This window comes from Garra rufa, chromosome 17, assembly GCF_049309525.1.
Source record: "Garra rufa chromosome 17, GarRuf1.0, whole genome shotgun sequence".
Lineage (NCBI taxonomy): Eukaryota > Metazoa > Chordata > Actinopteri > Cypriniformes > Cyprinidae > Garra > Garra rufa.
In genome coordinates this window covers 41,856,131-41,879,810 of record NC_133377.1, presented here as the reverse complement: position 1 = coordinate 41,879,810, position 23,680 = coordinate 41,856,131, and the positions used below count along the sequence as shown (strand labels likewise).

The following is a 23,680-nucleotide window of genomic DNA, read 5'->3' as shown; positions in this document are numbered from 1 at the left end:
ATGTATCTTTTAGAATGTCTGAATATATTTCTAAATGCAAAGCCTAATAAAATGAAGAAACAGTAAAAAGAAAAAAACAATAGGAATCCCAAAGCCCCTGTATATGTATATAGGGAGATACAGGAGTTTACATGGCATTACACAAGTTTTTTATTTTTTATGCCACTAGATGGTGCAATTTTCACTTTAAAAAAATGGATTTTAAATGCTTTTACTCTATTTTAATGTGAAATGTTGTATTTATTGAAAAATAATAAATACATAATTAAATATAATATAAAATATAATTCTACTGGGAAAAATTGCTCATCAAAACTGTATAAATATTGCATAGATTCACAAAAAATGCTCAAAATTCTAAATAATAATTACAAAATATTATTGAACAAAAATGTATTTAATTGATTTTCCTGAAGAAAAAAAAAAGTTACTTTTTAAGGCTTCGGTCACTTTTGACCGCGAGGGAGCCAAGTGTGACCCCTTAATGAGGAGGCCCAGAGGGTTAAAGGAGTAGTTCACTTTCAGAACAAAAATGTACAGATAATGGACTCACACCCTCGTCATCCAAGATGTTCATGTCTTTCTTTCTTCAGTCGTAAGGAAAATGTGTTTTTTCAGGAAAACATTTCAGGATTTCTCTGTTTATAATGGACTTCTATGGTGCCCCCGAGTTTGAACTTCCAAAATGCAGCTTCAAACAGCTCTAAATGATCACAGCCGAGGAAAGAAGCGTCTTATCTAGTGTAACAATGGGTCATTTTTACTAAAAATTACAATTTATATACTTTTTGACCTCAAATGCTCATCTTGTGCTCTGTGTAGAGATCAAAAAGTATATAAATTATAAATGTTTTTAGAAAATAGCCAATCGTTTCGCTGGATAAGATCTTTCTTCCTCGTCTGGGATCATTTATAGTCCTTTGAAGCTGCATTTAAACTGCATTTTGGAAGTTCAAACTCGGGGCACCATAGAAGTCCACTATGAGGAGAGAAATCCTGAAATGTTTTCCTCAAAAAACAATTTCTTTATGACTGAAGAAAGAAAGACACGGAAATCTTGGATGACAAGAAATACAACAAAATTTTGGGGGAAAATTAATTTGGGAAAAAATTGAGAAAAATGAAACAGAAATTGGAAAAAATACAACAGAATTTGGGGAAAAAAATAAAACAGAATTCTTAAATACATAAAACAGAATTTGGGGGAAAAATAAAACAATTTTTGGGGAGGATAAAACAGACACACCATGGAAAATGGAACAAACTGAATTTTAATCAAGATTAAATTATCATTATTATTACTTTAACATAAAAGAAAAAATAATGTATTTATTATTAATTATTTTAATGTTAATAATAGTAATAATAATAATAAATATTGAACATTTTATAATAGTTAAATATGTAAACACTCATATACAAACACTGCATTTTGGAGTTTGAACTTCCAAAATGCAGCTTCAAATGGCTCTAAACGATCACAGCCGAGGAAAGAAGGGTCTTATCTAGCAAAACGATCGGTTATTTTCTTATATTAAAAAAAAATAAATAAATAAAAATACAATTTATATACTTTTTAACCTCAAATGCTCATCTTGTCTAGCTCTGCGTGTACTCTGTGTAGAGATTAAGATTGTATATAAATTGTAAATGTTTTTAGAAAATGACTGTTTCACTAAATAAGACCCTTCTTCCTCATCTGGGATCATTCAGAGACCTTTGAAGCTGCATTTAAACTGCATTTTGGAAGTTCAGACTCGGGGGCACCATAGAAGTCCACTATATGGAGAGAAATCCTGAAATGTTTTCCTCAAAAAACATTATTTCTTTACGACTGAAGAAAGAAAGACATGAACATCTTTGGATGACAAGGGGGTGAGAACATCATCTGTAAATTTTGTTCTGAAAGTGAACTGCTACTTTAAGGGGAGACCGAGTCAAGTCTAAGTCTGAAGTGGCTCGCTAAAAAATCCCATTCAGAAACCTCATGTATTGAAACTTTATTTACAAAGTTGTTTTACAGGCTTTAGACAAAATATATGATCTATATTTGATTTATGATTTTTTTTTTTTTTTTGCCATAGAATGCATTTATACAATATTTTAAATTGTTCTCTATCTACATTTAAAGGGATAGTTCACCCAAAAATGAAAATGTGATGTTTATCTGCTTACCCCCAGGGCATCCAAGACGTAGGTGACTTTGTTTCCTCAGCAGAACACAAACCAAGATTTTTAACGAAATCTGGTGCAGTCTGTCAGACAAATAATGGCAGTAGATGGGCACCAAACCTTTAAAAGTAAACAAAAACATGCACAGACAAATCCAAATTACACCCTGCGACTCGTGACGATACATTGATGTCCTAAGACACGAAACGATCGGTTTTTGCGAGAAACTGAACAGTATTTATATCATTATTTACCTTTGATACACAGAAATGTCCATCTGTCCTAGGTGCGAGCTCAGCATCCGGAACTTTTACATGTGAACGTGCTCTGGTGTAGAATACACAAACACCGTAAGCAATCTGTCGCATGTATACAACACTCATTGTTTACACAGTGCACAGAGATTGTGGGTATAGCGGCTATTCAAAATGGTAATTACTTGCGCTTAACCTGATTGTTCAAACCAATTTAAAGCTAAAAGATTATGTTTGCTTGCGCAAACTCATCCGGGACTTTTCACTGATTTCCCCTTCCGGCGTTTGCGTATTCTACACCAGAGCGCATTCATGTGTAACGAACCGGATGCTAAACTCGTGCTCATGACAGACGGATGTGGCTGTGTATCAAAGGTAAAAAATTATATAAATACTGTTCAGTTTCGTGTCTTAGGACATCAATGTATCGTCACGAGTCGCAGGGTGTAATTTGGATTTGTCTGTGCTAGGGATGCTCATATTGACCGTTTAACCGTTAACCGACAGTAAGAATTTTAACTGATTATTACTATCAGTTAAACGGTTAAAAAGTTTTTTTTTCTGTTTTTTTTAATTATTTTTTTACGTTTGCTGCATGGTGAAAGAAATAATGCTATTTGTAAGTTATCTGTTTACTCACGCGCGCGTATCGACACGTGCAGTGTGGCTGTACAGACATATTTCGCTTCACCTTTACTTAGTAAACTGATGTAGTATATGCAACTCAATGGCAAGTGGCGATATTGGGTTATTAGAGAGTGAATCCGTGAGTGAATGTATTTAATGAGAAATTTGTTTTAATGAGAGAGTTCGCAAAAGTGTAGAAATTAGCAAAACTGAAACCGGCACTTTGAGAGGATTGTAACATAGCCTCCTCTGATTGGCCACAGTGATACTCAAATCAACATACATGTCTGTGATTGGCTATTGCTGAATGCTGTAAAACACGCGCTTCTCCACACGCATATGACAGTGGATGGAAGTCCCGAACTGCAAATTGAAAGGATTTTTGTGATGGTGTTTTTGTCGCGGATCTAAGAGTTAACAGGCAGCGGTCCAGTCTATCCGTACAACATGTCCACATGTTAAAAACTAGGCACACGGAGGTATTGGCTGGCCTGCTATATATTTTTATGTCCGACGGGAAGAACAAGACCGCACCGTTCTTCAAAGCGCTAGTGTGTTTTAGTTTTTTCATCCTAATTAGATAGTCATTTAATTTATATATTCAGTAGGGGTGTCAAAATTAATCGTTTTTACGATGCATCGCGATGCAGACAAGGACGATTCGGTATCGGTTCAGTAATAGACCATAACCGGTTATAACGGACTCAGTCCAGTGCCAGAACACGTGACCCAGTGGGCTTGTATGATTTTCCGGGAGGGGGGTTGGGCTAACGAGGGGAGTACTCCACATGAATAAAATAAGTCTTCAGATTTTAACTGAAAGGATTATTGCCACTTTCTTTACACACCGGTGCATTTAACGATCAGTGTGCATTTAACAAAATGTCTTTTTTTTTTGTTAGTAATTCATTTAAAGGACTGAAACATTATTTTTATTTGGTTGAAAAGACTGGCTAAAAGCACTGAGCGCGTCTATCTGGCTCAGCGCCGTTTTACACAAATATAATGTTTTGTTGATATTGTGAGTGCGCACATAAATAATAATAGTAGACCTTTTGCAGTTTTGAATGATGCCTTTTTATGCCTTACTTTTATCGACAAAAATGGTGTATTTTAGGTTTCCACTGTTATTAAGAAAAATGCAAGTGATCGCGTTTGAGCTTCCATGTCAGCTGCACAGCCCGCTTTCGCTTTCACTCTCCGCAAAAACGATTGGATATGCGTCTAACCGCGCACATTTATCTAGGTTAAATGTTTAAATTAATATTCTGAAATGCATCAAGTGTTTATGTCTATAGATTGTATTTAATGCAAGTCGTGTTGATTTGAGAAGGCTAAATTTATCAAACATGCTCAACTCATTACCGCTGGCCGCTTGTTCGTTAGGTTAGGTTAAAAAGACAAAAGCTTAAATTTAACAAACATAAAATGTTCCAAACATATTTCTAAATTAACTTAAAAAGGAAAGAAAACGAAATCTAGCCACTTTGCCTTTAGAATCCAAAACTGAACTATTTGAATGGCTGCAACACGAACTCTGTTCTGATAAATTGTCCGATAAGGACGGGGCTCGGGTCTGAGAGTCTCAGTCTGGGCTCGTGCAGGACTCTATTCGTTCCCTCGTTTCAATTAAATAAGATCTGAGCGGTACCTCTCGGTTGAAATCGTATTTGGTTTAGTTTTCGCGTTTAAAATGACTATAGCGGCAGCTTTTATCAAAAGATATACGGCCCTTTTCTGTGGTGGAAAACCCCGGCCACCTGTTCAATACACTGGAGCCGCGATATAAGCTTCCCTCACGCTGACACTTTTCAGAAAAGATTATGCCGGAACTCTAGAACGAAACCAAAGCCCAGGTATTTACTTTTGTGAATTTGTTCTAAATGTTGCTGTTGTCTAAATGTTGCTGTTGCCCAGATTTTAGTTTTGTTTGATACATTCAAGAAGTGTTTTTTCTTTGAGAAGGTAAGATTAAAGTTTCATTTCATATATCTGACTGTTTGTATTTATTAACACAATTGTATATATTTGAAGTAAAGTTGCAAAATTAGTATGTTTTATTCCTTAATTTAATGTACTGTAGAGTACAGTACAAAACAACAAACAACAACAAAAATAATCATTCTGCCCAACATCCTGTGTTTGGTCTGGGACAGCCCAAAGAACCTCTTCAGCATCACAGGCTAAATTAGCCCTGGCCAGGCAGCAGGGGTCAAATCCTCTTGCATGCCTGATCCAACCCTGCACTAATCAACTAAAATATATGAGACTGCTTCTCTTCTTGCCCTTGCCCTTCTTTTGTCTTTTCCACATTGTCGTCATTGTCCTCCTTCTTCTCCTCCTCTTCCTCTTTCACCTCTTACTCTTCCTCATCAAAATTACACATTACTGTATGTGGGATATTGATTGAAAAAGACTGGATAGGATGCACAGTTACACTTGTACAAGTGGTCTGACAAAAAAATCTAATCAAATAAAAACGCATTACAACGTCATTGTGAAATAGAAAAGCAAAATAAATTTGAAGTAAAATTGAAAAATGAGCAGTGCATCATCAATGCATCGTGATGCATCGAGATATTGTATTGAACCGAATCGATGACATGATAATCGTAATTGAACCGAACCGTAAGACCACTGTAGGTTCACACCCCTAATATTCAGTGTAGGCCTATATGTTTTATTTATTTTATTTTATTCAGATTTTCTCTGTTCAGAAGCGCTGCTGATGTGTGATAATATGTCAATATGTACAGTTTTTGCTGTTGCTCTGTATGCTGCTGTTTGCACGTGAAAATAAAACATTTGCTTGTATTTTTAATGTATCATCACAGATACTCGTGCATTCTATTTTTTATCTTAAACGAATTAATTATTCTAATTTTATCAGTTAACGGTTAGTGTTTGGATAACGAGCAGCGGTTGTCGGTCAGGAAAATTAACCGAAATGAGCATCCCTAGTCTGTGCATGTTTTTGTTTACGTTTAAAGGTCTGGTGCCCATCCACGTCCATTATTTGGCTGGCAGACTGCACCGGTTTGAGTTAAAAATCTTCGTTTGTGTTCTGCTGAGGAAACAAAGTCACCTACATTTTGGATGTCCTGGGGGTAAGCAGATAAACATCAAATTTTCATTTTTGGGTGAACTATCCCTTTAAGGTATATGGCATAGGAAAGAGCAAAAATTCTCCAGAAATGGTTTTACAAGTCCTGGTTTTACTATAGGATGAAATGGTCTGTTTTTGCCTTATTTGGAAGGTTCATGAATAATAATGATGAGCTCTGCTCTGATTGGCTGTTCCACAGAGTGGCTCATTTCAGTAGCTCGCACATGGAGGAAAATATATAATTATGGAGTTCAAGCCACTATTAGTTTCATTGAAACTGCCGTTTTGAATTCGATTCCAATTCCGATTCCACTTATCGATTCCGATTCTTTTCAATTCCCAGTTTCGATTCCAATTTAGTAAAAAAAAACACCAACAACAGACACAAAAGTCAAACATTAATAAACATGTTTATTTTCAGCGCTAGCTTGCAACATATTATTTTATTACAGGGGTTCTCAACCATTTTTATATCAGGGCCCCCTTCTTCTCGGGTCAATTTTGCAAGGCCCCCCCATGCCTGACATTTCCTCTAAAGGTGTTTATCTTTGAACCTTTTTTATGAACCTAAACATTTGTTTTGCCTTTTTATTTTTCGCCTGCATGTTATAAAAAAATTCAAACAAACTTTAAATTAAAGCTATACTTTTGAATTCAAAAGAAAACCCTCTGCTCTAACTTTTTAACGTGAATATACATATACAGATTTAAAGCACCTAAATTATTTAATTCAGACATTCTACACAACTTCAGAGTGCTCTTTCTTAAGTGACTGAATATCTACTGTTTGCATTTATTATAAAATAAACATATAAATGAAAAATACAGTAAAAACATTGTAAATCTGTTGATGCTGGTGCTCATATGTGCATCAACACCACTGACCCTTACAAGATCCACCTCTATGGGTAAGCCTTCATTATAAAACACTCACAGGACATTCATTTTGAAAACTATGCAAATATTTTGAAATTTCACGCAAAAATACTATGGATCAGAGCCCCGAAATCATGAATATTTTGTGAATCAACAGCGGACTTATGCGTGCCTTATGTACAACTCTGATATACAAGAATGAATACATTGTTAGGATCAGCCTATTTTTCAGTGGTCTTTTGCAAACACCAGGTTTATAGGAGGAAAAAACAATAGTGTTTAAGACTCAGGGTATGTCATGTCCATGTACTGAACGGTTATTATTCAACTATGCCAAGGTAAATACAGTTTTTCAATCTATGGCACCTTTAAAAAGAGGTGTTAAGATGTAAGGTTAATGTGTATTATAATCAAATTTTATAATAAGAGTCCTTTCTATCATGACACAATGAAATATGTGACACAGATATTACAAAACCATACAAATAAAGTATTTATTTTTATATAAGTCAGTGCTATTCAATTAAAGTTTCAAGAGGCATAGCCTCTATTATTTTCTTCCAAGCGGAGATCTGGACCAAAAAAAAAAAAAAAAGTACATGTACTGTATTTACATTTAGATGCATGCAAGGCCATGTGACAAAAAAAAAAATACTGTTTCTGTTCAGGGTTTTCCTCCTGAAATCTATATTTTTCTACTTAAAAATGTCTACAATAAGCAAAATGTTCTCATCTTGAGCAGAAAAGAAAGATAACCAGCTGTTTCAAAGTTTAGGTTATATCCCAGCCATCTAACAATATTCCTAATTATGATTAGCCTACATGATTATTTTGAAATGTTCTTAGCTCACAGATTAATAATGCTGAATTTACTGAAAGTTATCTGTCATTTTGCTGCTCACTGTGTTTCTGTTGTAAAAATAACCACATTCGGATTGAGAGAGAAAGTGGGTTAAATAAAGCAAATTTGGCTTCAGATTAAATACTAAAGAATACAGCGTTGAAAGATATTTGCCATAAACAACAGTGAGCGCTTGTTATTATATTTAAGTTCACATTTAAGTGCACCATTTCACAAACCTTTGACAGAAAAAAAAACCTTCACAAAACAACAAAATCTATTAAATAATCAGAAAACATAAAAAGTCACTGGACTAATTCTCAGCAACAAACAACCTCAAACCATATCCATTCGCTTTGTTTAGTTTTAAATAAATTTTATTGTTTTATTTGGTTTAGACCTCCATTTCACAACCCCTTAACAAGAAAAACCCACAAAATCAAGAAGATCTACTAAAAAAGCCCAGTATTTACCATCAGCTTAATTAACCACATTTTATGACAACTTTACCACAAAAATTAGCAAAGAAATGTGAAAATCCTGTCAATAAGTGCTCACACAACCCACAAAACAACAAAATATCAGAACTAATCAGCCTAATCCAACTATAATTTAACCCATTAGTCAAAGCGTTCCACTATCAGCTCTGTTCTACACATTTTACCAGAATTTTACCACAAAAAAGCAAAAATGTGAAGTCAATAATCCTGCCAATAATTGCACTTAAAAGCCAAAAAAAACAACAAGACATATTGAATAATTACTGTAATTCAACTAGAATTTAATATACCAATACCAGAAATTCAGCTGATCAGATTTTAGCATAATTTCTATCACAAAATCAGCAAAAAGAAAACATAAGTCATTGGACTAATTCTCAGCAATAAACAACCTCAAAAAAGGTGCATAATTCAACTATAATGTAGTCCAGTATTTATTATCAGCTCAATTTAACACATTTTAACCACTAAACTCAGCAAGGAAAATGTAAAAGTCAACAAAGCTGCCAAGAAGTACAGTATTTCACAAAACCTTAACATGAAAAACTCACAAAATCAAGAATATCTACTAAAAAGGTGCATAATTCAACTATAATGTAGTCCAGTATTTATTATCAGCTCAATTTAACACATTTTACCACAACTTTACCACTAAACTCAGCAAAGAAACTGACAAGTCAACAAAGCTGCCAAGAAGTACAGTATTTCACAAAACCTTAACATGAAAAACCCACAAAATCAAGAATATCTACTAAAAAGGTGCATAATTCAACTATAATGTAGTCCAGTATTTATTATCAGCTCAATTTAACACATTTTACCACAACTTTATCACAAAACCAAGCAAGGAAAATGTGAAGTGTCAACAAACCTGCTAAGTACAGTATTTCACAAAACCTTAACATGAAAAACTCACAAAATCAAGAATATCTACTAAAAATGTGCATAATTCAACTATAATGTAGTCCAGTATTTATTATCAGCTCAATTTAACACATTTTAACCACAACTTTACCACAAAACTCAGCAAAAAAACTGTGACAAGTCAACAAAGCTGCCAAGAAGTAATGTATATAACAAAACCTTAACAAGAAAAACCCCACAAAATCAAGAATATCTACTAAAAAGGTGCATAATTCAACTATAATGTAGTCCAGTATTTATTATCAGCTTAATTGAACACATTTTAACCACAAAACTCAGCAAGGAACATGTAAAAGTCAACAAAGCTGCCAAGAAGTACAGTATTTCACAAAACCTTAACAAGAAAAACCCACAAAATCAAGAATATCTACTAAAATGTGCATAATTCAACTATAATGTAGTCCAGTATTTATTATCAGCTCAATTTAACACATTTTACCACAACTTTATCACAAAACTCAGCAAAGAAACTGTGACAAGTCAACAAAGCTGCCAAGAAGTAATGTATATAACAAAACCTTAACAAAAAAACTCACAAAATCAAGAATATCTACTAAAAATGTGCATAATTCAACTATAATGTAGTCCAGTATTTATTATCAGCTCAATTTAACACATTTTACCACAACTTTACCACTAAACTCAGCAAAGAAACTGTGACAAGTCAACAAAGCTGCCAAGAAGTACAGTATTTCACAAAACCTTAACATGAAAAACTCACAAAATCAAGAATATCTACTAAAAAGGTGCATAATTCAACTATAATGTAGTCCAGTATTTATTATCAGCTCAATTTAACACATTTTACCACAACTTTACCACTAAACTCAGCAAAGAAACTGTGACAATTCAACAAAGCTGCCAAGAAGTACAGTATTTCACAAAACCTTAACAAGAAAAACCCCACAAAACAAGATCTGTTGAAAAATGAGTGTAATTTGACTATAGAAGTGTACTACAATCAGCTCCGTTGAACACGTTTACCATGACTTTACCACAAAATCAGTACAAAGAAAATATAAAAAGTCATCAGACTGGTTCTGAGGAACAAACAACCTGCCATTTCAACCTTAAACATACCCATCTATTAGTTTCATTTTAAACAAACGCTTGTACATGTGCTCCAAACCCTTTATATTCAAGTTCACATTTAACAGTTGTGCTATTTCACAAACACTCAAGAAAAATCCCACAAAAACCAAGAAGATTAAGATGTTAGATTAGTTTAACATCCAGAGAGCTGAAACACACTCCCTCGAGTCGCCACACACACTTCAGTCCCCCGTTGAGTGTGACTCACCCAAATGAACATATGCTGACTGAAACATTAACACATACTGACATTCCTGACTATTCCTGACAGATACACGTTTTATTTTGAGTGCTCTTACCGTCCGAAGTCCGAATGACTGAGAAATATCCCACAGAGCGACTCCCTCCTCATCTCATGGACGTTTTTTCATTTCCTGTTTCAAACCTTGTTAGCCCCGCCCACCCACTCAGACCCACCGACCAATCAGAGCGAGGACCAATCCGAAGGAGGGCCAATCAGAGAGCAGGAGGCTGGTTTTTAGAGGGGTGTGAGGGAAATCTGCCCTGTCTGCTTCGACCGGTGCTGCCAGACACATGCCAGCCACACGGTTTAACACAAACACGCGACTGCAGAGTGGAAAACACGCAGGATCTGACACGATTCTACCTCAAATGAGGAGACGTGACCCTTGGTGACCCGTAACAACCCTGAGGACATGCTTTCAATACCTCCACAGATGCAGAAGTGCCCATTAAAACACTTCCACTCCTAGACACGGCACAATAATGGCAGGAAACCCGCTTTTATCAGCGTACTTTAGTGAGCCCAAGGGACTGATGGATTACAGACGGATGAGTGAGGAAAAAAGAAAGGGAACTTGCAAAAGGAGGTTTGTAAAGCATGGTTGACTTGTCGTCCAACAACTGACTAGTCAGTTAGTGAGGTTTAACTAGATTTAACTAAGCCCAAATTGGTCATTTAAGTACTCTCATGTAATTGACACATGCATTTATTTCAAATAAATTATGTTCTTCTGAACTTTCTATTCACCAATGAATGCTGAAAAATTAAATGCAAAAATGTTTCTTGAGTAGCAAATCGGCTTATTAGAATGATTTGTGAAGGATCGTGTGACACTGAAGACTGAGTAATGATGCTGAAAATTCAGGTTTGATCACAGAAATAAATTATCTTTTAATACATATTCACATAGAAAATAGGATTTTTTTTAACTGTATGAATATTTAACAAATTTACTGTTTATTACAGTATTTTTCAACAAATAATTGCAGCCTTGTGAGCAGAAGAGTTTGAGGAAAGAAATAAAACAGAATTTTGGAGAGAAAAATCAAACAGAACTTGGGGGAAGAAAATAAAAAAAATGGTGGGGAAACTGAATTTGAAGGGGAAAAAATAAATTTGGTGGGGAAAAAAACTGAATTTGGTTAAAATAATATATAATTTTGGGGAAAAATAAAACAGAATTTGGTAGGAAAAAATACAACAGAATTTGGAGGAAAAATAGATCAGAATATGGAAAAAATACAACAGAATTTGGGGAAAAATAAAAAGAATCTGGAATAAAATAAAACAGAATTTGGGAGAAAAATAAAACAGAATTTGGTGAAAAAACAGAACAGAATTTGGAAAAAAATAAAACAGAATTTGGGGGAAAAATAGAACAGAATTTGAAAAAAAAAACTGAATTTGGTGAAAAAACAGAACAGAATTTGGAAAAAAATAAAACTGAATTTTGGGGAAAAATAGAACAGAATTTGGAAAAAAAAAAACAGAACAGAATTTGGTTAAAAAATAAAACAGAATTTGTTACAAAAACACTTTCACTCCTACACACAGCACAATAATGGCAGGAAACTCGCTTTTATCAGTGTACTTCAGTCACATTTAATCACATTTAGTCAGTGTTTAGCAAACACGTTGAGCTTAAACATACACGGAGTAATTCAAAAACTCAAGTAGCCAGGTCTAAAAGTACCACTTCACAGGATTATTCCCCTCATACACACACACACACCGCACTTTTCAATGCTTTGTCACGACTTTCAGTCTTTCGAGCATAACGGGACATGCAGATGTGCTCAAGGATATCTTGTTTACTTGCTACAATGTCAGAGAGAACAGTATAAACGGCTTCAAAAATTGGATATCATAAACCTCGCAACTAACACAAACATGAACGTGACTTCTATAAATCAAGTAAACCTGAAAAAATGTAATACGCATCAGGCAGTTCTTGAATGGTCTAAAAAAAAAATTTTTTTAAATGCCTCGCTTTCTCAAATGCAATGATGCAAAACATCAACCACCAATGCTGTGAATCCATGTTTGACAATTACTTATATCTTTCTGCACCCAAGCCATCACCTGGACTTTTATCTTTTTTTAAGCTCAAATACATGCCATAGCACCAATATAAAAATAAAAATGCCAAAATGCAACTTCACTTCTTGGTTGGTGCCTTTGCCAAAACATTTGTTACAAAACATTTTGCTGAAATACAACCTCACTTTCTGTTTGGTGTTTGCTCTGTTTTTGGAGAACAGTGTTAAACACTAAAAACCCAATTTGTGATTTTTGTGAAGATGGGTCTAAAGATGATCTGCACCAATTTTGACGAAGCTTGGACAAGGATTGGCCGGTTGAAATTTGAAAAAGTGTTGCCGAAATATAGCCTCATTTCTTGGTTGGTGTATTCATCAGTGAAATTCTTAAGTTTCTGAAGAACACTGTCAAACATTAAAAACCCAATTTGTGATTTTTGTGAAGACAGATCTGAAGATGATCTGCACCAATTTTGCCAAAGATTGGACTAGGATGTTTATTGCTGTGGTACAATTATTGTAATCGTTAAATATTTGCCAAGCAAAACTGCATAATTCACCCTGGTGGTAAATCTAGGAAACGCACAAAAAATCATTTATTATATTTGACCAGTAAGGGTGGCTGTCATCAAATTTACATGATTTTCTTAAGGAACTGTGGCACAGATATTGTGTCAACTGTCATGTCAATATGCAAAAGTTTTGCCGAAACACAGCCTCACTATAAACATAAATGAAATAGTTAATATTAGCCAGGTAGTACACTATTGAAAGACTGTTCCGCATTCACATCTCTCTGAGAAACACTTCTTATTAGTGTTTAGCGATCAAATATACAAGAAGTAATCACATAACTCAAGTAGCCAGGTCTGAAAGTACCATTTTAAATGTTTGTTCCTCTCATACACACAAACAACTCACACACGGCTCTTTTCAATGCTTTATCACGACTTTCAGTCTCTTTCGAGAGAAACAGGACATGTAGATGTGCTCAAGGATATCTTGTTTACAGTGTCAGACAAAACACAGCTTCAAAAATTGGATGTCATGAACCTCACAGCTGACACAAACATGCACTTGACTTCAATAAATCAAGAAAACCTGACAAAAAAAGCCTTTTTTGCATGCAATACGCATCAGGTGGCTCTTGAACTATGTGAAAACCTTCAAATGCCTCACTTTCTAAAATGCATTGAAGCAAATCACCTGGACTTTAAGCTCAAACACATGCAATAGAACCAATATGAAAAAGTGTTGCCTAAATGCAACCTCACTTCCTGGTTGGTGCCTTTGCCAAAACATTTGTTACATTTCTGAAGAATAGTGTCATACATTAAAAACCCAATTTGTGATTTATGTGAGGATGGGTCTGAAGATGATCTACACCAATTGTGATGAAAATTGGATGAGGATGTTTATTGCTGTGGAACAATTATTGTAACAGCTGAATATTTGCCAAGCAAAATGGCATAATTCACCCTGGTGGTGAATCTAGGAAAAGTAGAAAAAAATAATAATATTTGACTAGTAGTTGGTGCTATCATCAAATTTTCACGATATTCACAAGGAATTGTAGCAAAGATGTGTTCAAATTTGTGTCAATATGCAAGTGTTGCCAAAATACAGCCTCACTTCTTGGTTAGCGAGTAAAGCCAGACAAAAAAAAAAACATTTTCGAATGCAACACGTGTCTTAAACTGTCTGAAAACCTTTAAATGACTAGCTTTCTCAAATGCAATGCAGCAAAACATCAACCACCAATGTTATAAATCTGTTTGACAATTACTTTTATCTTTCCGCACTGCATCCAACCCATTACCTGGACTTTTTTAATGTTGTAAGCTCAAATACATACATCCAATTGGACCGTTTCCATTGTGCAATGCGTCTTTCAGTGACTATTCACAATGGGTTTCGTGTGGAGGTGTCGTGACGCTTGTTCAGGTGAGGCTGGTCCGTCTTGAACATTAGGAGAAGGATAAAAGGATATTGATTATCTGCACTGCCATTTAGAAAAGCTTTTTATTCTACTTATACAAAGTACCTCACTAATGGACAGCCAACAAAGAGAGAAGTGGGTTACTCAGGGCACGAGCGGCCGCAGCTAACCTGCACTCTGAGCAAACCCAGACAAGCTCAGTTAACCACCTTAAAGGAATAGTTCACACAAAACTGAAAGACTAGTGATTGACAACATCATTTTAGTCCATTTTATGACTTTAAAACAGAAGGTGAGTCACTTTTTTGCCCACTTTGGAGCTTGAGAGTTTTGGTTACCATTGACTTCCATTGTAAACTGTCTATATCTGGTCATTTTGAAAGTATTAGCATGAGCTGATGTTTATACCCGCTTGGTTGATTAAAAAAAACATGGGTATGCTTCAAGAGTAAACCAAGAGTTATTCAAATGAAACTAAAACTGTTGCCACAAATTAGTTAAAGTGTGAAAATACTAGTTGGACTCACCTTCGAGACGTTCCTGTCCCTGTGCGAGTTTCAGTCTGACAGATGCACAATATCCACCTTTAGCAGAGAAATATAATCACACCTTTTATGAAACACTAATGCTGCTGGAGTCCAGACGCCATTTAGAGAATTATGCAACTCATACACGACACAGCCGTCTGAGTAATATCAGAACAAATGAGTCCCGTCATAAAATCGTGAGACAAGCAAGACAATCATGAACAGAAGCAATAACAATACATAAACACCACACCTAACGCATGTGACCAAACATATGGGCTATGGCATGACTTGAGCAACCCTGCAACCTTTCACTTCCAGTTTTTGCTCATTTAGCGTAAAAGCAGAAACTAATTACAACACAACATCCTCTGAAAGTGGGAAACACCATTATACAAGCATTTATCTCCCACAGCATGTGGTTTCAGTTCAAGTTTACGACTCTATATGTAATGTTCTTGATCAGGGTCAAGTAATTAGTAAACATTTGAAAACTGAACCAAGCAATAATACCCAAAACTAAACTGCTGAAGCAAACTTGTAACTGTCTGTAGAAGGTACTGTCCAAGTTTTAATGGTAATTGCCAAGCACAATGAGACAATTCGCCCAGGTGGTGAATCTAGGAAAAGTAAGAAAAGTAAAAAACAACAAACCATTTAGAATATCTGACCAGTAGGTGCTGCTCTTATCAAATTTACATGATTTTCTTAAGGAACTCTGGCAAAGATACATGCAAATGTGTGGGTGAATATGCAAATGTTTTGCCGAAATACAACCTCACTTTCTGTTTGGTGACTTGAACAACAAGTTAGTTTCGTTTCTGAAGAACGGTGTCAAACACCAAAAACCCCATTTGTGATTTTTATGAGTATGGGTCTGATAAGGATCTACACCAATTTTCATGAATATTTGAGAAGGATGTTTATTGCAGTGGTACAATTATTGTAATCACTGTATACTGCCAAGCACAATGGCATATTTCACCATAGTGATAAATGTAGGAAAAGTACAAAAATCTTTATAATATTTGACCAGTAGGTGGTTGTAGCAAAGATACATACAAATGCGCGTGACAATATGCAAATGTTTTGCTGAAAAACCTCACTTTCTGTTTGGTGTCTTTACCAAAAAGTTTGTTCCGTTTTTGGAGAACAGTGTCAAACACCAAAAACCCTATTGGTGACTTGTATGAGGATGGGTCTGAAGATGACCTGCACCAATATTGATGTGCATTGGACAAGGAGAAGTAGAGAAAAAACAGCTAAAAATGGCAGAAATTATAATGGTATTCTATTGGCTGGAATACCAAGATGGGTAGACAACAACAAGGGTCATTTAAATATTCAAAACTATTGTGAACACACAGGCCCATTTGTTATTCTTACTTTCACATTCAACACAAACAGTTTAGTATATCAAAAAGCTTTTAATTATAACAATATTTGACTAGCATTGTCTTATTTTTTTATCTGACCCAAATTTGACCATGATCAGATGAAAGCTCGAAATAGAATGTATGATGGAAATTGGACAAAGATGGTTATTGCTGTGGCACAATTATTGTAATTGTGGTGAATCTGGTGGTGAATTTAGGTAAAGTACTAAATTGACCGGTAGGTTGTGCTTTCATCAAATGTACATGATATTCTCAAGGAATTGTGGGAAAGATACGTCTAAAATTGTTGTGCAAATATAAAAAAATATTGCCGAAATGCAGCCACACTTCCAGGTTGGTGCCTTTGCCAACAAGTTTGTTACGTTTATGAAAAACTATACTGAATACCAAAAACCCAATTTGTGGTTTTTGTAAGGAAGGGTCTGAAGATGAACTACAACAATTTTGTTAGAGATTGGACAAGGGTGTTTATTGCTGTAGCATAACTTACCCTTGTGGTGAATTTACAAAAATCATTTATACTATTGAAAGTACAAAAATCATTTATAATATCTCACCAGAAGCTGGTGCTATCATCAAATTTGCATGACATTCTCAAGGAACTGTGGCAAAGAAAAATTCAAAATTCAATCTCACTTTCTGCCAGCAAATTTGCTACATTTATGGAGAACGGTGTCAAACACCAAAAACCCAGTTTATGATTTTATTGAAGAATGGTCTGAAGATAATCTGCACCAATTCTGACAAGGACAAGTGAGAAAAAAAGGCTACAAATGTCAGAAATGTGTTTTAAAAAATGATTCAAATAGTATTCCATTGCCTGGAAACCTAAGGCAGCTACACAATGGCAAGTGTCATTTTAATATGCAAAACTATTTAAAAACACAGACCTACTTCCTATTTGTCGCCCTTAACATTCATATCACAATTTAGTACATCAGAAACCTTTTAATTATAGCAATATTTGACTAGCGTTCTCTTAAATTTATCTGACCCAAGTTTGAGCACGATCAGATGAAAACTAAAAAAAAAAGCATGTACAGCGGAAATTGCAATCCCATGGTGCATTTAATTAGAAGACGAAAAAAAATCATTATTTCTAGGCCACTTGGTTGAAAAGTTATTAACGAAAACGTAGATGAGAAATTGAGCCATTGGTAGCACTTGAAGGGGAAAAAAAAAAAATCTTAATTTTAATAAGGCTGCAGATAAGAGGCAGCACGAATCTCACATTTTTAGAGCCGTGAGCGCGTTGTCAAATCTGCAATGACTTATAAAGCTCTTATTCTTAATGACAGCTCTGCGTTTGTGCTGTAAAGCGCCGGACCCCGAGGACGCCAGAGAAGCTGTCAGTGCCAATTACACTCACATTTGCATATTTGTACTTCCTGTCTCTTTAAACTGTATGGTATTGATTTAAATCACAGATTAATGAACTGCCTGTGGGTTACGCATGTAGAGCAGAGAGTGGACATCCACTGTTACACTGGCACTAATGAAACATCCCAGTGCAGACCGCACATCGTTCACATGTTAATAAGCGTCGGTGTGTGCACAGTCATAATAAAGTGGCATTTAAAAGGTGAGAGGTGAGCAGACATCACCGCTTGACGAGGAAAATCCAAACCGCACAGACGGGAATAATAACAGTGTAAGAGAAACCGACGATCAGCATCACTCCCTCAAGGCCCACACTAGAGGAACGCCAGTGACGCACTCATATACTTCTGACTTTCCACAAAGTCTGGACCAGTTTACAGCTTGTTCTGGCCGAGATTCGCCCACCTATACAAGAAGAGACTTGTTAAAGAGTTCAATTCATCTGAGAACAGTTTTGAGGGGGTTAATCTGAAAATTAATATTAGAAAAACACTGCCATTGGAAAAACTGACAAAATTCATCAAACACAAAAAACTGAAATTAACATTTACAACAGACTTTTCCGATTGATCCAACTATGATTCACAAGTGCTTACTTCAATTGGATTTGATTTTGATTCATTCTGATAAATATCGGGCACAGCACTTGTGGGTCAAAAACATTAAACACATTAAATGTAAGAAAAGTGTCTACTTTTAAGGTTTAAAATACGTTTTTTGGAAAATAAAATGTCCACATTTGGTTGAAATAATGTTACATTGTCATCCAGTTTAATATTTATGTATAAATTCAAACAACATGCTTATTCTGACTTGTACATATTACGATATATAGAAGAATAAGGGGCATATTCACTTTTATTGTGTTTTAAATTAGTAAATAAATCTTACTGACAAATGGTGTTTGGGGTGAAAGTAATTTGTCTTTTAGTATGTTATAAATGTATTTTTGTTGTAAATATGCCTGACAAGATTGCTACACTGAATGACATTTTAGTCCGTTTTCCCTCATAAAAACTAAAACAGAAATGCAAATAAATTAAAGAGAAAACTTTATAATTTTGGGCAGAAAATAACAATTTAAAGCTTGCTTAAACCCCTTTTCATCTTTGGCCCATGTACATCATTCTTGAGGAAAACAATCTCTCAACTAATAAACTATACTATGCGAGTTAGTGATAATATGATAATATCAGTTATGTTAAAGATTAAAATTGCTATTTTTTAAATATAGTGTAATAATCAACACTCAAATCAAAACGGGGATGTACACAGACATTACATACGTTTTTATATTAAGTTTAAGTTTTTTAATACATAACTACGATTCTACTCCAATTTGTTGATGAAATATAAAAACAAACATCTTAAATCTTATTTGTTGTACAGTCGTGGCCAAAAGTTTTGAGAATGACACAAATATTAGTTTTCACAAAGTTCGATTTTTGTTTCAGTTGTTTCTGTGATGTACTGAAATATAATTACAAGCACTTCATACGTTTCAAAGGCTTTTATCGACAATTACATGACATTTATGCAAAGAGTCAGTATTTGCAGTGTTGGCCCTTCTTTTTCAGGACCTCTGCAATTGGACTGGGCATGCTCTCAATCAACTTCTGGGCCAAATCCTGACTGATAGCAACCCATTCTTTCATAATCACTTCTTGGAGTTTGCCAGAATTAGTGGGTTTTTGTTTGTCCACCCGCCTCTTGAGGATTGACCACAAGTTCTCAATGGGATTAAGATCTGGGGAGTTTCCAGGCCATGGACCCAAAATGTCAACGTTTTGGTCCCAGAGCCACTGAGTTATCACTTTTGCCTTATGGCACGGTGCTCCATCGTGCTGGAAAATGCATTGTTCTTCACCAAACTGTTGTTGGATTGTTGGAAGAAGTTGCTGTTGGAGGGTGTTTTGGTACCATTCTTTATTCATGGCTGTGTTTTTGGGCCAAACTGTGAGTGAGCCCACTCCCTTGGATGAGAAGCAACCCCACACATGAATGGTCTCAGGATGCTTGACTGTTGGCATGACACAGGACTGATGGTAGCGCTCACCTTTTCTTCTCCGGACAAGCCTTTTTCCAGATGCCCCAAACAATCGGAAAGAGGCTTCATCGGAGAACATGACTTTGCCCCAGTCCTCAGCAGTCCATTCACCATACTTTTTGCAGAAGATCAATCTGTCCCTGATGTTTTTTTTGGAGGGAAGTGGCTTCTTTGCTGCCCTTCTTGACACCAGGCCATCTTCCAAAAGTCTTGGCCTCACTGTGCGTTCAGATGCGCTCACACCTGCCTGCTGCCATTCCTGAGCAAGCTCTGCACTGGTGGCACTCCGATCCCGCAGCTCAATCCTCTTTAGGAGACCATCCTGACGCTTACTGGACTTTCTTGGACGCCCTGAAGCCTTCTTAACAATGCAGTGGAAAGTTTTTTTTCGGGATTAAGTTAATTTTCATGGCAAAGAAGGACTATGCAATTCATCTGATCACTCTTCATAATATTCTGGAGTATATGCAAATTGCTATTATAAAAACTTAAGCAGCAACTTTTCCAATTTCCAATATTTATGTAATTCTCAAAACTTTTGGCCACGACTGTGTAACTGAATAAATCTGACATGAAAATGTCTAATCCTTAAAAGGCTAAACAAAAAATAATGCATATAAAAGTAGTGCATGTATTTAGCCAAATGCTTCTCTAGAGTTATTTTTTCAAGCCAACTAATAGAGTTTATGGACACTGTTTGAGCCGAACTTAAGTAAATTTTGTGTTAAATTTGACCATTTGAAAGCTTAGTCTGTTTGATATCAAAAGCAAAGCAAAAAGCTTATTACGATTATTGACAAATCTGTCATAAAAAAACGTCTAATCACTAACAGGTTAAATAAAAATTAATTAATATGTAATATTGTACATATATTTACCAAAATGCTCCTCTCTAGAGTTATTTTTTTTCAGCCAACTAATGAGTTCATGGACACTGAATTGTTTTATTGAGTTAAATCTAATATTACGTGACAATTATTGATGTCTTTGCACAGTTTAAACACTGTTTGAGTGATTACAAGAGACATGATTCACTTCAGTAAGTGAATTTTGTGATAAAATTCGAAAAAAGTCAAAATACAGCCCCACCTCCTGGTTGACGTCTTCGCCCGCAAGTTTCTTACAATTTAGCAGAATGGTTTCAAACACCAAAAACCCCATTTGTGATTTCTGTAAGGATGGGTATAAAGATGCTCTACACCAATTTGGATGAAGATTGGACAATGATGGTTATTGCTGTGGTACAATTATTGTAATCCCTGAATATTCGCCAAGCAAAATAGCATAATTCAACCTGGTGGCGAATCTACGAAAAGTACCCAAACATTTATAATATTTGACCAGTAGGTGGTTCTTGAGCAATTAAAAGAAACATGATTCACTTCGGTGGGTAAATTTTGTGATAAAATTGACAGAATTTAAAAGCTTAGAGTTTGTTTGAGAGTTAGGTGCATTGCAGATGTTTAGTGAAATTTCAAAACCACATCCACTGAAAACAGCATAGAAAAAAAGACTCAATATCAGTTTGGGTCTTAAGATGATCTGCACCAATTTTGATAAAGATTGGACGATGATGGTTAGTGCAGTGGTACAAATATTGTAATCACTGTATATTTACCAATCGTGTAATTATACCAAACATCAACATGAATACAGATTAAAAATCAAGAAATCGATACAGTCAACCCAGCCCTAATAACATGATTCACGTTTACGAAAACATTCCAATGCATGAAAAATTAAACACAGAGACTTCCTTAAAAATACTGTGTGATAAATCAAACAAATCCGTGAATAAGAGTTTCGAATCGATTTTCTTTGAACTGTCGACAAACACTTTGAAATGATTAATGGAAATGAATCACTTATCAGCTCATTTTACAAAACCACACTTTTACTTCTGATGAGATTAATTAAAACATCAACTCTTTTTCACAAACAGAACTGTAAAAACAAGACTGAATAAGCAATTCAGATTGCCTCTTAGCATCTCAGACGCCACTAACCTTGCAAATTTGACTAAATCCTGTGATTCAAACCAGCTCTTTTCCATGCACAAATGCATCAGATGATAAATAACCAGACTGTGATCATGCAATCTGAATCTACCCAACCTGTTACTGGAACCTATGTGTGATGTTCATCTGCTCGCATCTCCTTCAGATCATCACAAAACATGCCACAATAACATCTGAACAGCTGTGTTCTTCACGTGCCAGAAGGACACCAGCCACATCTGTACGCATTTAATCGGCTGTCAGATAATGAACGGACACGACTGTGATTTTCTGCTCGTTGTGCACAAATCTTATCGCTTCATGAGTGGCTTCTCTCATGACAGAGGTCATTTCCTTTTATAAACTCACTCCTTTAAAAACAAGATGATCATCTGTCATGCAACGACTAGAGGGAAGGTGAACCGTGTGACTGATGTGTGTGTGTGTGTGTGTGTGTGTGTGTGTGTGTGTGTGTGTGTGTGTGTCACTGCATTACACAACTTAAGACACTTAACAGAATGCATGCACTAATACTCAAAAAGGCATTGAGGCTCACATACATTCATGCATCTACATAGTGTAAATACAAATAAGCACTTAAACACTAAATGCATGCATACACATACTCAAAATACAAAATAACACTATATACATGCATGCACGCATATTTATAATCAGGCATATTATACAGAAAAACCATAAAGCACTCAAACCCATGCAGTTATGTGCATGCACACAAGCATACAACCACAAATACTCATGCATAAACACATAAGCATGTATGCATGCATGAAGACATACAATCAACCATTTAAACACACAAACGTGCATGCATATACAATCGAAAGACAAAATAACACTATATACATGCATGCACGCATATTTATAATCAGGCATATTATACAGAAAAACCATGAAACACTCAAATACTCATGCATAGACACAAAAGCATGCATGCATGAAAGAATAAACACAAACAAGCATTTAAATAAACGTACATACATTCAGAAACACATATGTACATGCCTCCACACTCGCGTACACACACTTCAGCAGCAATGACAGTTCATGCACAACTGCGTTGTCAACTGCTTAAAACAACAAAAGCAGCTTCTATCCTTCATCAACCCTTCTCATCTAACATGTCTACATATGTTCTTCCTCATATGAAGTTTGCAAAGACGCACGTGAATGACTTTAATCACCAGAGATGCTTTACAAGATCAGTTTGTTTAGTCAGACACATGAGATGAACCGCCACGCCATCGGCGAATGTACACGAGTCTTATTTAAAGCTGATATAAACGCTGTTTTGTAAATATATACTTACTTATCATGCTATAAGCACGGCTTTTTCCCCGCTCGTCTCGTTTATGTCCAAGTTAGTCCATTAACGCGCTGAAATAACTGAACACTCGCGAGTCCTTCGCCAGTACTTTCACACACTTCAGTCTAACATGGAGCGAGTTAGGATTTCGGATTGACAGCGGGAAGGGCCACTGGCGAAGGAGGATATAAAACCCCAAGCCGCGTCCACAAATAGCAGCCAATCAGACAAGCCCGGAGGCGGGGCTTTACGGTTTCCACTAGCGAGGTAGACTGCATCTGTTGTAACGACTGTTAAATGTATTCAGTAATGTGTCATGCGTTATTCATGACGGAATAGACATGTTTTGTGTGCTAAATTAGATTATATAAGTGCATATATTTATTTTTAA

At 35.6% G+C, this 23,680-nt stretch overlaps 1 protein-coding gene across 1 annotated transcript in view; it reads right to left on the bottom strand.

The window, feature by feature from the left end:
• Nucleotides 1-23,429, bottom strand: part of LOC141289418 (hyccin-like) — a 42,120-nt gene extending 18,691 nt beyond the window's left edge. The window contains exon 1 of the mRNA XM_073821516.1: nt 23,293-23,429. The gene's annotated coding sequence lies outside the window, so the exon portion shown is untranslated. The remainder of the gene's footprint in view (nt 1-23,292) is intronic.
• Nucleotides 23,430-23,680: the final 251 nt, after the last annotated feature.